At 43.6% G+C, this 14381-nt stretch overlaps 1 protein-coding gene across 1 annotated transcript in view; it reads right to left on the bottom strand.

Annotated features, from left to right (window-relative positions):
* The window catches only part of LOC309693974 (immunoglobulin lambda-1 light chain-like), a 255987-nt gene that overhangs the window by 74926 nt on the left and 166680 nt on the right, over positions 1–14381 (bottom strand). The window lies entirely within an intron of this gene.

Raw genomic sequence — 14381 nt, forward strand, 5'->3', positions numbered from 1 at the left:
CCAATGCAGTAATTGTTAGTGGTACACTCAATTCATCGGATGATGAAGGGGTTCTTGACTTTTTGAAGCAGTATGGTACCTTTAGAGCCGTCCCAGTTGTAGATCCAAACTCAGAATTTTTCAAAAACCTGATCGTCGAGTACCGAAGTGGTAACGCCATTGATGCCTTAACTGATCTTTTGCCATACACATATGAAGTTGAAGGGAAGCCCGGTGTAAAATACCATGTAAGAGCTCTCTCCAGCGTTTACACTGCCAAGGTGGGTGGCAGTGCTACTAAGTCCTACTTAGATGAAATAAAGCAGGTGGCAAAACTGAGTGGCAAAAGTTTTGAAGAGGTACTGAAGTCGATGATGACAGAGATCAGTGAAATCATTGGGAGTTCAGAGACCGATGATGAATGTATGCTCTCCTCCATGCAAGTTGATGATCCAGACAGGGAGAACCAGCTTCACCCCTCTCTTGAAACTTCTGAGATTGCACGCCAGCAGTTTTCTGAAGATCCACCCCAGGTAGGATTGATTCAAGGTGGTGCGGAGCCACACCTACCTGTTGATTTCAAAAAGAGCCCATTTAGTGCGGCAAACAGTTTCAACCCACCTGAAATTCAGAAAGTCATTGTGGAACACATCGTGAAGAAAGATGACTTGATTGCACATTCATATTCTCCAATGAGACTCCGGTCATTCTCTGGCAGGATCCCCAGACCCAGCGGTGAGACAGATTATGACACATGGCGTTCACATGTCGAACTTCTCAGGAAAGACCCTGCCATGTCTGAACTTCAAAAATCTAGAAAGATCTTTGAGAGCTTGTTGTCCCCTGCAGCTGACATTGTCAACAGACTGAGCCCAGAAGCTACACCTGAGACTTACCTTCAGTTGTTGGATGCAGCTTTTGGAACAGTGGAAGATGGAGAGGAGCTTTTCGCCCAATTCATGAACACTCTTCAGGATCCTGGTGAAAAGGCCTCTGCGTACCTCTGCCGTCTTCAGGGCGCATTGAACCTTACTCTGAAGAGGGGAGGAGTCTCTGCTGGGGATGCCGATAAACACATTCTCAAGCAGTTTTGTCGTGGATGTTGGGACCACACCTTGCTCTCAGATCTTAATCTTGAAAACAAGAAAAGCCAACCCCCAACATTCTCAGAACTTCTATTAATGCTCCGGACAGAAGAAGATAGACTGGCAGCTAAAGCTACACGGATGAAGAAACACCTTGGCTCAACCCGGCAGCGGGTTGTGGCGCACTGTCAAAAGACTTGCACCTGTAGTGAGCTACAGGCAGTGACTCAATCTGATTCTGACCCGTTGACAGATCTGAGGAAGCAAGTTGCATCCCTACAGAGTCAGCTTACTAATTTGATGGCAAAGAAACAGAAGAAAAGCTCGAAGCCTAAGGACAAGGCCGAGTGTGATTTACGTGAGATGGCTATGGCAACACCTAGCATCAAGGTCACAAGTGCGAAGCCTGCCAACTTGCGGCAGAGCACCCAGCCAAAACCATGGTACTGCTTCAAGTGTGGTCAGGATGGCCACATCTCAGCAAGTTGCAGTAATGACCCAGACCCCACTCTTGTCGCTGATAAGAGGAAGCAATTGAGAGAGAAGCGTCGCATTTGGGAGATGCAAAACACTCCATCTGCTGACCAGGATTTTTAGACGCAGTCTCAGTTGTGGGGCAAACTGGGACTGAAGCAGGTCAACATCGTCCCGCTAAATCTGGAAGTCAAGCTAAACCAAGAGCACAGGCCACTTTGAGGCAATCCCATGTTGGAGAACAACCTTTCAGACTACCTAAGAGGCTCATAGGCACAAAGAGTACAGGTCAAGTCACGATCAAAGGTAAGGTGTGCAGTTGTCTCCTTGACACAGGTTCTCAAGTGACCACTGTCACCAAGTCCTACTATGACCAGTATTTGTCTGAGCAACAGATAGAGCCACTACATGACCTTCTGGAGGTTGAAGGGGCCAATGGGCAGCTTGTACCTTACCTGGGTTATGTTGAGATTGGAATCACCTTTCCTAAAGACTTTCTTGGTGCTGAACTAGAAGTCAAAACGCTAGCTCTAGTAGTCCCAGACACCGGGACATTAACGAAGTCTTGTGTATTGATAGGAACAAACACTCTTGATGTAGTGTATGAAATGTACAGAGAGGCAAACCCAGAGGGCTACCATCCCATTCCTCATGGGTACAGAACCGTACTCAAAGTACTGGAGTTGCGGCAAAAGCAAGGTTCAGATGAAAACGTTGGATTAGTGAGGATGCGTGGCAAGGATGAAGTGAACGTCCCAGCTGGGAAAACAGTCGTTCTTGAGGGGACAGTATCAATCAAGGAATTTTACACTGAGAGATCTGCCCTGTTGGAATATCCTTCAGTATCTTCCCTGCCTGGGGGGCTTTTGGTGCAAACCTGTCTCCTTGACTTGCCAAATAACCAGTTGTGCAAGCTACCTGTAGTAGTTTCCAATGAGTCAGAGCATGACATTACCATCCCAGCAAAGAGTGTGATTGCAGAACTCAGTGCAATACAGACTGTCCTATCTCACAAACAAATTGTGAGTGAGCCATCAGAGTGTGAACCATCCAGGACCTCTAGTGTGACATTTGACTTTGCCGACTCTCCCATCCCTTCTGACTGGAAAGACCGCATTACTCAAAAGCTGAGCAGTATGCCAGAGGTCTTCGCCCAGACTGATCTGGATTTTGGAAGGACGGACAAGGTCAAACACCACATTAAGCTATCAGATGAGACACCATTCAAACACAGAGCCCGACCGATTCACCCGCACGACATAGAGGCTGTTCGAAAGCATTTGCAAGAGCTTCTCGCAACTGGAGTAATCCGCGAGAGCGAGTCCCCATTCTCTTCGCCAATTGTTGTGGTCAGGAAGAAGAACGGTCAGGTACGTCTGTGTGTTGACTACCGTAAGTTAAACTTACAAACAGTGAAAGATGCATACGCCCTCCCAAGACTGGATGACACCTTCACCGCACTCTCAGGTTCCAAGTGGTTCAGTACACTCGATCTTAAATCCGGCTATTATCAGATCGAAGTTGCAGAGAGTGACAAGCCCAAGACTGCCTTTGTCTGTCCACTAGGTTTCTGGGAGTTCAACCGTATGCCACAGGGAGTGACAAACGCGCCAAGTACTTTTCAGAGGCTTATGGAGAGATGCATGGGAGACATAAATCTGAAGGAAGTTGTTGTTTTCCTGGATGATCTCATAGTTTTCTCGAAAACCCTTGAGGAGCATGAAGCCAGACTCATGAAAGTCCTGGAACGCTTAAAGGAGTATGGCTTAAAGCTGTCCCCCGAGAAGTGCAAGTTCTTCCAGTCCTCAGTTCGGTACTTGGGGCATGTTGTTTCTCAACACGGAGTAGAAACTGACCCAGAAAAGACAGCCACACTTAAAACTTGGCCAGTCCCTCAGAACCTTAAGGAGCTGAGATCCTTCCTTGGGTTCTGTGGATATTACAGACGGTTTGTTAAAGGCTACTCAAGTATTGTGAAACCGCTGAACGATCTAACGTCCGGTTATCCACCACTGAGGAAGCATTGCAAATCAAAAGGGAGGAGTAATCAGTATCATGATCCAAAGGAGCCGTTTTATGGACGGTGGACCCCTGCATGCCAGAAAGCATTTGAGACTATCATTGACAAGCTAACGTCGCCTCCAGTCCTGGCCTTTGCTGACCCAAAGCTGCCTTACATCCTTCATACGGATGCGAGCACTACGGGCCTTGGAGCAGCCTTATACCAGGAGCAGGAGGGACAGCTGCGGGTTATCGCCTATGCGAGTAGAGGTTTGTCAAGTAGTGAGTCCCGCTATCCAGCACATAAGCTCGAGTTTTTGGCTTTAAAGTGGGCTGTAACAGAGAAGCTGAGTGACTACCTCTATGGCAATCAGTTCACCGTTGTCACAGACTCAAACCCTCTGACCTACATCCTCACCTCAGCAAAACTCGATGCAACCAGTTACAGGTGGTTGGCGTCCCTCTCTACCTTCAATTTCAGACTCCAGTATCGTTCTGGAAAACAAAATGGAGATGCCGATGGACTCTCGCGTCGTCCTCATGGCAGGCTACCTGATGACCTTACATCTCAAAAAGAGAGAGACCGGATATGCCAGTTCGCAAAACAACATCTGTCAGATCCAGACAATATTGACTCAGTCGATCAGGACGTTGTTCATGCTATCTGTGAGAGACAGTTTGTTTATCATTCAACCACCTCTGAAGCTTTGGGTGATGATGCAGGTATAACCCTTGTCGAAAGTCTTGCCATTTCTGGAGATGCTATACCTGACAGCTTTGAGCAGGAAGAAACATTGGGAGGCTTACACATCATTCCCCACCTGTCACCGGCAGATCTCAGAGACAGCCAGAGATCTGATCGGTGCATCAGACATGTTATTACCCAGATGGAGAGTGGGGAGAAACCCCCTCCCACATTGAGGAAAGAACTTCCAGACGTAGTCCTGTTGCTGAGAGAGTTGAACAGGTTCGAGCTGTGCAATGACATTCTCTACAGAACACGAAGAGAAGGCGGTAATAAACATTACCAGTTGGTCTTACCTGAAGACCTGCGAGAGTCTGTGTTGACAAGCCTACATGACAATATGGGTCATATGGGAATAGAGCGCACACTCGATCTGGTCAGAGCCAGGTTCTATTGGCCAAGAATGTCCTCAGATGTGGAGAAAAAGATAAAGACCTGCCACAGGTGTGTGCGCAGGAAAACGTTACCTGAGAAGGCTGCACCTTTGGTGAATATCATGACGACAAGACCCCTCGAGCTAGTCTGCATGGATTTCCTATCCATTGAACCAGACAGCAGTAATGTGAAAGATGTTCTTGTCATCACAGATCATTTTACTAAATATGCAGTCGCTATCCCAACATCGAACCAAAAAGCTCGGACTGTCGCAAAGTGTCTGTGGGACCATTTCATAGTACACTATGGCATTCCTGAAAAATTACACAGCGATCAAGGGCCTGATTTTGAGTCTCAGTTGATCAAGGGGCTGTGTGAAGTAGCAGGCATACAGAAGATTCGGACTACGCCGTACCACCCCAGGGGCAACCCGGTGGAGCGTTTTAACCGAACACTCTTAAGTATGCTTGGAACTCTGGAGAACAAAGACAAGTCACATTGGAAGGATTTTGTAAAGCCTTTAGTTCATGCGTACAACTGTACCAAGAACGAGGTAACTGGATTCACACCGTATGAGCTGATGTTTGGGCGTCAGCCACGGTTGCCTGTCGATTTGGCTTTCGGGTTACCTGTGAGAGAACAACAAAACAAGTCACACTCCCAATATGTTAAGGACCTCAAATCCCATCTTGAGGAGAGCTATAGAATAGCTACACGGAGTGCTGCAAAGGTAGCCGAAAGGAACAAAACCAGATTTGACAAACATGTGACCACATCTACCTTGGAAATCGGGGACCGAGTGCTGGTCAGGAACATACGCATTCGAGGAAAACACAAACTCGCCGATAAATGGGAGCAGACCGTCCATGTGGTGGTGAAACGAGCTGGAGACCTCCCTGTCTACACCGTTAAACCAGAGGGCGGGGATGGCCCCATACGCACCCTACACAGAGACCTCTTACTCCCTTGTGGGTTCCTCTCTGCAGCCAAGGAAGTGAAACCTGAACAACCAGAACCCAAGAAAAGGCCCAGAACGCGACGGACCACTCAGAAAGACAATGAAAGAGCAGATCACCCCTCGGACGAGGATGATATTGTTTCAGTCCACTGGTTTGCAGATAGATCAGTGCCAAATGACTCAGCGTACATTGTCAAGCGAGATCTTCTGCTGACCCATAAATCAAGTCTTGGTCAAGATGATGTGACTGCAGATCAAGACAAGTTGGCTGGTAATGCTCCAGCTTGTGCAGACACCATCTCCGATGTTGTTCCAGCCAGTCATGCTGACCATAACCAACCTTATGACAATCAGATTGCGAGTTATGGAGAAGCCTTGTATGGGGAAGATTTACCCGGAAATGACGAACCTGAAAAGGAAAGAGACTTACCTTCTACGGATCGCCCTGACATGAGGGATGAACAAATCCTACTTCTTTCGGACATGTTAGGGAGTGATGAGGAAGGAGAGGACTTGATATTTGACAGGGAAACAGTAAACAAAGAGAGAGATGAACAAACAAGCAAAGAAATTCCTGTTCGAAGATCAGAAAGAAGTCGCCAGCCACCAAAAAGGCTAGACTATGCTGAATTGGGAAATCCCCTTGTCACTGTGGTCAAATCATTATTTCAGGGTTTAACCACAGCTTTCATTGACTCTTTAAATTCTAAAGCTGAATTATTGTTCTTAGATGATGCAGTTCACAGTAGACATGCAAAGGGACTTGCATGAATTCAAGAGGGGAGGGTGTAACCCAGTTCCTAAAATCATCTCAAACAGAAAGAGAAGAAAAATTAAAACATTTAATGTTCATTGTTCTGTTCTTACTGTCCCAGTTAATGAAAGTGAAATGAGATCAAAATAATTATTTAAACATAGAAGGGATGCAGATTATATATGATATGCTCTGGTCAAACAAGGGTTAAGTTTCTCAAAGGGTTGATGAGCTCTGATGAGAGCCAATTGTTTTACCCCACTCCTCACATGTCAGCCAATCGGTGAAGCTCTAGGCAGCTCTTGTCCCTCCTTAGTACCAGCTCCCAAGTTTTCAGTCTCTTGCTTCTACAGCCGAACAGAGCAGACGGACTAAAACTTTTGTTATCGAGCGAAACCGGAGGGTTTACTGAGCTGTGGCTCCATGTAAATGCTGAGCATCCACTCGACGGCGGTAAGCTAAATGTGGCTAATCAGACACGTGATGTGCGGAGTGTCATGTTTTTATATGGGACGAATCCAAAGACCAGGTCAGCGATTCCAGAACCCAGAGTGTTCCAGTGTTCACTGGATGGCGAGCCAACCCAAGATCCTAGGAGACGATATACATGTACACGCACACTCATTTGCACATTGATGGACTACAATCCTCTACTGTACAAGTAGTACGGTAGGACAGACAATCACACACACACTCCTTGTCAGATGAATTCTATGGGCCCCACCGGTACCATTTGGACTTAAAAAAGACTAATTCTTTTACTTGTGCACAATTTTATTTAATTCTATTTTTTTTTGCTACTTTGGGGGAAATTTTTATACTTGACATTCTGTTAAAACCTGTTGTAATACTGTGTTGTTTACAAATTTCTTTTACAAGGCTTAACATCACTAAAGTACTTTTAAAGCCACATAACTGTGTTTGTCTGGTTTCTCTGCCATTCGTGTACCAGAGCTCTAAGAGTCGTTCTCAGTCTTCTGACACTAGCCCAAATTGCTTATTACTTTGGTAATTATCCATTGGTACTTTATGTAACTCCACATAAGTGCTACATAATGGTCTGGGGCTGCTTTGCTGGATCCCTGGTCAATGACTCGTACAGAGTGAGAGGCACCCTCAACCAAAATGGCTACAACAGCATTCATGTGCTTCCCTTTACTTCTTGTCAGGTTGCCTGCGTTACTTTGGCGTCTTTCCTGTACACTGTTCCAAAAAATAGTAATGTCAAATTATTTTACTGTGTATTTTACAGATGTGTACTGTTTTTCTAGAATATCATTACATTTACATAAGTAGACTGTGATCTGACACGTCAAATGTAAAATAACATAACATCACTGTAAATGTAATAAAACACAATTTACTTGTTTGTTAAATATATTTTGTTGTACATATGCATATTTAGATCGTAAAAATACATCCAGAAATGTCTCCCATCATGCCTTGGGACATGCTGCTGTTTAGATGTTCTTGTTTTATTGTTTATGGTTACGTTACTTTTAACTGTTATCTTGAATGTTGTGTTTACGCCGTGGTGCAGCGTCACTGACAGTTGTTGTTTTGTAGAGAGAGTGCTGTACCATGAGTGACTTCTGTTGTGCTGTTGTTGAAGCTTGAGGCACATTGTAGCACCGCAAGTGAATTAATAAGGAGCTCCTCCTACCAGCTTGGGGTTAAATAACAACCTCAATCTCTCTCTGTGAGCTTCTTTGTTAAGATTTCTCTGCATGCCACAATGTAAAACATTGCACGGACATGCTGTGCTAATTATATATTTTGAAAAAGAAATGTAGAGGTAGGAATAGCAATTAATACAAATAACATGACGCTAAGCATCGGCCAATGAATGTGAACTACCAACAAGGTCGCGGGTCGTAGGAAAAAACCCTAATATGAAGGTATTTTACTGTGCATTTCACAGTAATGTTCTGTTCTTCTAGAATATCATTAAAGTTACGTAAATAGACTTTGACTTCACATTTTGAATGTAAATTAACGTTAAATCACTATAAAGTAATACAACATAATTGTCATGATTATTAAATGTATCTGTCTGTACATATGCATATTTAGATTGTTAAAATACATTCACAAATGTTTCATGATTTCACAAATATCTGTCCGTTATTTGAAAGATTGAACTGTTGAATTCAAATGTAATGCTATGGAAAAGTATATAACATGATCCCTATAAGCTTGTGTTACATCACATAAGTATTATTATCGTTGCTAGTTAGGCCATTCGTGTTAGGATGCCTGGGTCGTTGACCCAGGGTTTTTGAGTTTATGATATTATTTATACTTTCTAGTTTTTGGTTTCTTTGAGTTCTGTCTTATGGTTTATGTCTCTGTCTTCTCTAGCTGCTCTGTCTCCCCTGTCAGCTGTATCCCCTTGTCTAGTTTGCGTCTCTGTGTATCCTTAGTTGCTATATCCCCGTGTCCAGTCAGTGTCTGTGTCTGCCCTGGTCCCACGTCTCTGTTCCCTCTGTTACAGTGCGTGCGAGTCTGTGTCTTTGTTCAGTCTGTGTTATGTGTTTCCTGTTTTACTTTGAAGGTTTCTGTCTTATCTCAGAGTGTTCAGTTTACGCTTCTTTGATCTCGTCAGTTCTGATTTGCCCCAGCTGTGTTTCCCTCCTGTTACTCATTCCCTGATTGCTCCCTCTGTGTATTTAAGCCCTGTGTTTCTCTGTGTCCGTGTCGCGATCTACCGGTTTCCTAGCTGTGTGTTCGGTCATTCCTCCAGTTTAAGTTTGTTTTGAGTTTTTTCAGTTATGTTATATTTTTGAGTACCAAATTAAAGCCTTTTTGAGTTCACGACTGTCTCCGGAGTCTGCACCTTGGGTCCTATTCCTGTCTGCACACAGCCACACCTAACAATTCGTGGCTCAAGAGTTGGCAGTTCGCCTTGTGATCAGAAGATTGCCGGTTCGCTCCCCGGCTCGGACACTCTCCGTCGTTGTGTCCGTGGTCAAGGCTCTTCACCTACCGCCTACTGGTGATAGCCGATGGTGTGATATGGCAGCCTCGCCTCTGTCCCAGGGCATGCAATCAATCATTATTTAAACCAACTGTTAACTGTATATTTCTGTATATTTACGTATTATGATTCATATTTCCACATTCAGTGACCTTGTTTATAGTTAATTTCATTGTTTGATCGCGTACAAATGTTCCTAATTTAATGTCTAAAAGCACTTGGAAAAGGCAGAATGCCATGTCAAATTAGTGCAACAAACTCTATTTTCATTACTGAAAATAACCGTATTTTTATGGGACAGTTATTTTCTGTTATTTTACGGTCGTATTTTTGGCGCCCCAGCTGCCGGAATATTACCGTTGTTTTAGGATGTTTTTTTTTTTTTTTTTTTTAACAGTGTATGTTATTCCCTCCGTGTCTCAGGTTTTCTAGGTTCAGGTTAGTTTTCTCTTTTCCACCTGTTTATTGTGTTTCATCAGCCGAAATAAACGCTTGTTTTCTGTTTAACCATTCCCCTGCATCTGTGTCTGGGGTCCACTCCTCTCTCTCTCCACACGATTTTCGTCTGCAAACCTACCAGCCGAGTTCCTTCAAAAACTGTGTACAAGTGTACCTTGAAGAATCATGATGTTTTGAAGGCAACGGGTGGTCATACAAAGTATTGAATTGATTTAGATTTCTCTTTTGTTAATTCACTGCATATTAAATCATAAAATTAATGATTAACACTTCCATTTTTGAAAGCATTCTTTGTTTACAGCATTTTTCTCACCTGCCTAAAACATTTGCACAGTACTCTTTGTCTAAAAGTAATTTTAAAAAAATGAGACAGAAACACAGGTTCATTTTTAATCAATTTGCTCTCTCTGCTGATATGAGTGAATGGAGCTCGATCTCTGTTTTTCTCACTTTCTTTCAGTAGTCATATATATAAAATATTTGTTTAAGTGATTGGTCTATACTGGCCTTGAAAATCCACAACAAAAATAATAATGAGAGAAAGGGTGTTGTCCCTCTCTGGGTCATTACATTATCATTGTGTGTCCGAGGGATCCCAGGGGCTATGTTGCTTTGTGCCCCCAGGTAGGCTCCATAGCAAATTGGTCCTGGGTGAGGGACGAAGGAGCAATTAAAAACTCCCTATGAGCAGAAGATCGAGGGAACCATTCACTCTGCCCAGGATAGGGTTACCAGGGCCCTACCCTGGACCCAGGCCAGAGAGGGTGCCCCGCCCTGGTGGCCTGTTTACCACCATAGGGTAGCTGACGAATACCAAACACTCACTTAGATCAAAATAGTCCTTCCCCACTCAAGGATTGCCTCCTGGTGATCTATCAGACTGGGAACAGAACAATGGACTGGAGAGGATGGGCTTGATCTGTGAGACATGGAATGAGGTTGAGGGATGATGGGAGCTTTAGCCTCATGATGAAGGGGGCCACTGACAGATTCTATTTTAAAGCAACCAATGAAGCAAGTTTGTGAGATTGTGACTTTAATGGAATATCCTTGGCAGCAAGCCACACCTTTTGACTGGGTTCATACTTGGGAGCAGGTGTCTTACATGATTGGCATAGTGGCGCTGCTGGTCCATGGTACACAGCAATGCTTTCTGGGTTCAAATCCAAACCCGTTGAGTGCACTGCATGTGGTGTTGAATGGTAGCAAATGCCAGGCCAAACTTGTTCTCAGCAAACAGTGGCGGTTGGTATCCTAGTGTTAGTTCAAAATGGGAAAGGCCTGTAGCGGAAGAGGTGATAACGTTATGTTCATACTCAATCCAAGGGAATTGTGAGGACAAGGTGGCTGGGTTGTGAGAGGTAATGCAGTTTCTAGTTCTTGATTAAAACTTTCAGTCTGACCATTTGTTTGGGGGTGAAAACCAGAGCTTAAACTGACGTTGTTGTTTAGTAAGGTGCAGAAGGCTCTCCAGGTCTCTGAGGTCAACTGTGGATCCTGGTCTGGTCTGAAACTACCTCCTGTGGGTACCCATGAAGCCTAAAAACAGGCAGCAGTGGGCAGTTTTTCAAAGATGATCAAGTGAACGGATTTGGACAATCTGTCAACTATGGAGAGAATTACTGTTTCTTCTGGAGGATGGTGATAAACCAGTGACAAATTTTAAGCCGATGTGTGACCATGGTCTGTGAGGGGTGGCTAGTGGTTGGCGAAAGCCAGATGACTGTTGAGTGTTGGATTTACTATGAGCGCAGATGCAGTCCCTGACATCCCTTTCCGATATGTTAAATTCAATTCAATTTTGTTTCTACACTGCCTCTGCCCCAGCAGAACCATTCTTAGGGAGGGACAGCCATCCGCCACAAATAGTATGGGAGGAAGGGAGGAGGACAGGACAAAAAGGCAATTTGTTATTCCCTATCCACAAACATTTTCAACCTGATATTGCCATGCCATACTTTTGTGGCAAACTCAGGTTTTAGTATCTTACGCAACGATACATTGACATATGGGCTGAAGGAATAATGGGTTGAACACTCAACTATCTAAAGAGTACACGGCATGTACTCTTTAGATAGCATATTCTTAATCCAGAAGTGATTTTAAAGTTCATGTATGTTTCTTACATGCAAACAACAACCAGCCGGTATAACTGTACAATACTTTACATCACTATATATCTGATGGAAAAAGATGTGGCAAAATTCTGAAAAGGAAAAAAAAAAATGGTCCCTGAGCTCAGTATGTTTGTGACTCTGAGATGGAGGTGAAACATGTGAAGCTGGGCTGTGGTTTACTGCTCTCTTCCTGTCACAGACACTGTTTGACATCTGTTCATCTGTTGGTTTTTGTTCAGGCTGCAGGGATCATTTCTCACTGTGGGAAACTTTGATCCAACATGCACAGTAGTAGGTGGCTGAATGATCAAGTTTACTTTTCTCTATCTTCAACTCACAGTCAATGTGATTAATATGAACTGAGAAATCACTTATTTGTGGATGACTGAACCCTGTAAAAAGTTCATGACTGTTTTTGTTAATGCGCAAAATTCGAATGAATGTTTCTTTCTTCTGGTACCAGTATATATTCCCAGTGTTGTTACACTGTTCAGTCCCTCCACAGCTGAAGGAGACACTTTCTCCAACTCTCCTGGTCAATGTTAAATCGTCCTGAATCAGCTGTTCTGCTGCCATGGTAACCAGTGCTGTAGAGACACAGACAGATAGATGAAGGTTAGTGTGACAGTGTTTGTTACAGGTTGACTTTGTTGGCTCCTGATTGGCTGGAAACACTCACCTGAACACAGACAGCACAGAGCAGCAGCTGGGAGGAAAAGCATTTTGTGCAGTGGTGTTTCCTCTGGTGAACCTGGGGAGAAGTGGCGCTCTGATGCAGCTGAGGCCAAACAAGGACGAGCTGTGAGATCAGACGAGGGCCACGTGGTTTCTAACAGGTCCTCAAAGCTCCCATCAGCCCCTGCGGCCCACAGATAAGACTGCTGCTGCTGATTGACAGCTCAGCTGAAGCTGCTGTGGTTTCATCGTCTTCATTTCAATCTGACAGCAGATCCAAAAATCTGGGTCACATGATGCACAAACACTCAGAAACATTCATGTTGCTGTGAATTTACTAACACACACTGTTATCTGTTGTTTTCTTCTTTATCTAACTTTTTGAATATCTTCACCTTTTCTTTGTTTTTGTGAATCAAAATGAATAAATAATATTCACAGCATCTCATTTTTAATTGTTCTGTTTTGTTGACGACGGTTTTAAGAATCATTAAAATGATGATCATCAATTCTAATATCTATAAACAGTAATAAAAACAGGGCTGTGTTTCACGTCAGCTTCATTTATTTGTAGCCATGGTTAGATTTCATCTGCAGCAGGCAGTCATCCACCTTTACACACACATTTACACAACAGTCCAAAAGTACTTTTTGATTCCTGAAAGAGAAATAAGACAAATGTTGCCTTTGTATCATCTCTGATATGGAAGGGATCATTTGAAGATGTGAGTGAAGGACACAAATATTTGGATCTGGTGTTGTTCTACATTTTAGGACTAAAAGACAGAAGGAAGAAAGTGAAAGTGACTGTGCGAGGCGTTGAAGTCATGAAGTCAAGTGGAGGCCGCTGACTGCTGTTACTTTCTGCTGTACAGGTTCAACAGGGACTCACAGTCAGCCTGCTAGAACATTTGGATGAAGAGAAAAAGGAGGAAAAAGACTTTGAGGGACAAATCCAATAAGATCAGCATGTTTTGAATGTGGGAATACAACAGTTTCCTCCACCATGACACACACTGGAGCCTCTTTTTGCTCACAGCTTCACTGTTTGTCTCAAAGTTCAGTTTGGAGGCCAAAATTGTTGCAACACATTTGTAAGTTTGCACTAATTTCACTGTGTGACCCTTAATGGATGTAATGAAAGAATCAGTCAGTGAAATATGAAGCTGTGCTGTAAGTTTGGAGGAGAAAAGTGTCTGAGTGACTTTAATGAGGTGAACACATGAATACAGAGCACTGACTGACACGTACACACTCCTTTAATGAGTCGCACACATTTTTGTGACTTCATGAAATGTCAAAAATGACACAACACACAACAAGCTGCGAGCACATTATTGTGTGTTTGCTGTTTGTGTGCTTTGTTTGCTGTTATGATAGCAGGCATACAGCCATGTTCTCAATGTCTCAGCTATCATTGATTATTGCTGCTCTTCCTCTTCTATTAGGCACTTCAACTCAATGAATGACACACAGAAAGATTTCATGACTGTGTTCTTCACAATAAGGAGAATATGTTATCTGCATCTGAATGACTCATGTTGCCTTGTTTCTACTTTGTTTGCATATTTCTGCTTGTTGGAAAGGATTTTCTGAATCATTCAGTAGTTTTTGTAATAATAACGACATTTAGCAAGACTTCAAAATGATTCTCCAACATTTGCTGTTCAGACTTGATCTGTTCTTACGTGTGTGATATCCAGAATGAAAAACTCAGCTCAGGTAATAAAATGGGAGCTGAGCAGACTGCAGGGGCTTCATGGTCTCTCCTTTGATTCCATT

This window comes from Aulonocara stuartgranti (assembly GCF_965226115.1).
Source record: "Aulonocara stuartgranti genome assembly, chromosome: 18".
Taxonomy (NCBI): Eukaryota; Metazoa; Chordata; class Actinopteri; order Cichliformes; family Cichlidae; genus Aulonocara; species Aulonocara stuartgranti.